Below are 2,530 nucleotides of genomic sequence, written 5' to 3' on the forward strand. Positions count from 1 at the left end.
AAATCAAAGCTGTCCACTTTATATATATATATTTTATAATTTTTTCTGGGCATAAACTAAAGAATACTAGTTAAAAATGAAGATCCAATATTAAGCAATTCAAAGGAACCTCTTTTCTTTTTTCTTTTTGGATTTTAATGTATGACGGTCTTTATTTACAACTTTATTGGCAAAAAAGAAGAGGGATAAATTTTAAAACAATCTATCACAGGGCACTGTAGCTGATCCTGTCAGATTAAAGAAGTTTCTTTTTAAATGGCTATCTAATTGTCCAAAGACATAAAACACTGAATCTGCCTCTGCAGTTTACTTTGAAGTACAGTTCTCATACTTTAGGCAGTCTTTTAAACATATAAATACAAAAGAAATAAAATCACCCATTAAAAACTGCATTAAATAAAGGGTATTTTAAATTTAAATTTATGTTGTTTTTGTAATAACACATGCCCAATGAAAACCAAAGCTGGAAAAGCAGGAACACTTCTTATTTGAGTGCACAACAATCAATCATTTTCTGCCATGACCATATTTTCAATTTATCATGAACTACTTTAAACTTACAATGAGATGTAGCCAAAGTCAGAAAACAAGATGTAGGAAGAATATTCCTTATTGGAGGAGAGTAAGTCCTCCAAAATCTGCATGAGAAATAAATATCCTGTTTAAGAATTCTCGGTGGAAAAAATTAATGTCAATTTCAATTCATGCTGAACTGGATTAATATTTTCATTGACTTGTTTGGTGTCATTCCTCTAAATCAAGTGTTTTTAATTCTTCTTCTAGTTCATCCAAATCTTCCCCAGTAAAAAGATTTTCATCAACAGGAACAGCATCAATGTCTCCATTTTCCTGCCCCTCCCCTTCGTTGTTCTCTTCTAAATCATTTCTTTCACCATTTTCAGCCCTACCTCTGGAAGCTTCACTTAATTTGTTTTCTTCTTTTTCTAATGTATATGTGCTTAATCTTTCAAGACTGGCTACAGTAATACCTGTCTCATCTACATTTCTTGGGATGTACATGCTACATCTACGTCATTTACTCTCGCTGAATCATCAATCTCATCACCACCTGTTCCCTGGGTGTAGCGGGTATCATCTCTTCCTCATCATCATCATTAACCAGTTCAGGACTAAATTCAAACATCTCTCGACCACTGATCACTAATGCTTTTCCTACTTTGAAGTCTGCTTTCCTTTTTTCCATATCTTGTTCAAATTTATCAATGTTGTCTTTTCCTTTTCTTCCATGCAAGAAAAAATTCTAGAGTAATTTTGGTAACATTTGGACCTAGGGAAGAATGCTCTCATTCAATTAGATCTTCTAATGAAATTTCATCTTCTTTCTCTTCTTACTTTTTATCTTTCTTTAATACAAATCCAGGAGGAAGTGCATGACGATACATGCTAATATCACCACCTCCGGGGCATACCCAAAACCAGCCATATTTGTTGTTTTCAATAGCTTCAAGGAAATGCACACTATTTGAGTTTTTGGTTTTTTTTTCCACCTCACCGTGCTTCTTGTTCACTATTTCTTCCAGTTTTTTCTCATCCCAATTATCCATAGAATCTTTTTCAAGTTCTTCATCTCTTGCATCAACGTAAACACTCCGCTTTCACACTTCCTCTCCAGAGGAACTTACACTTATCTCCTTTAGTACACTGTCCTTGCTTGAAGAATGCACACACCACAGATTTGGGATCTGCACCTTTACTTATATTTTGAGCAGCAACTACAGGTTTGAACAGCTCATTTAGCTCTTGCAATTCTTTCTTCTTGTCATCTTTTTTCAACTTCTTTTCAGCTTCACTTTGTGCTACCTGACGTAGATTTTGTTGACCAAATTTAACTTGATGAGTGATGGCCTTGATAAACTTCTGTTGCTTTGCTCTTTTCTTATTCTTTAGACCAAAAATTTTGTCTTTGATAACCTCCTTTTTTTTTCTGCTCTGCCTTTTTACTGCCCCTGGCCTGAGCCTGTTTCTTAGGGGACATTGCAAAGACAAGGTGGCACCGGCCAGAGTTAAGCACAGCTGGACATTGTCAGGGTATGTAGGAACCTCATTGCTTTAAAAAAAAACTAAGCTTCTACTAATATAGATAGAAATACATTCAGGAAAAAATATTATCTTTTGCGCGCTCAAGTAGAAAGTACTAGACCTTTATTATATCTGTTTCTTACCAAAGATATACATTTCTGTTCACAATGAGAACACAGACATAAAGAGATATAGTAACTATTTGCCTCAAATCATATTATTAACTAGACAAAGTAGGATTCAAATATCAAACTTTTCTCTTAACCGTCAAACATAACTACTTATGAGAAATTATAAAGTGATAGATAAATGTAAATATTGTGCCTTAGAAGACACAATAGTAACAATAATTTTAATAAGGACACACGTGTTCCAACCTATTACTTTTACTTCATTTTCTAAACCTAAAAATTTATTTTAGCTATGAAATGTGAAATGAAAAAAAAAGGTGCAATTCAAATTTTAAACATGTATAAAATGACACTAAAAT

The 2,530-nt window shown here is 33.4% G+C and overlaps 1 pseudogene; it reads right to left on the reverse strand.

The window, feature by feature from the left end:
* Window positions 1-728: 728 nt before the first annotated feature.
* Window positions 729-1,996, reverse strand: LOC150004552 (zinc finger CCCH domain-containing protein 15 pseudogene; annotated as a pseudogene).
* Between the last annotated feature and the right edge of the window lie 534 nt (window positions 1,997-2,530).

This window comes from Furipterus horrens, unplaced genomic scaffold (genome assembly GCF_987537825.1).
Source record: "Furipterus horrens unplaced genomic scaffold, mFurHor1.1.pri manual_scaffold_7, whole genome shotgun sequence".
In the NCBI taxonomy this organism is placed as follows: Eukaryota; Metazoa; Chordata; class Mammalia; order Chiroptera; family Furipteridae; genus Furipterus; species Furipterus horrens.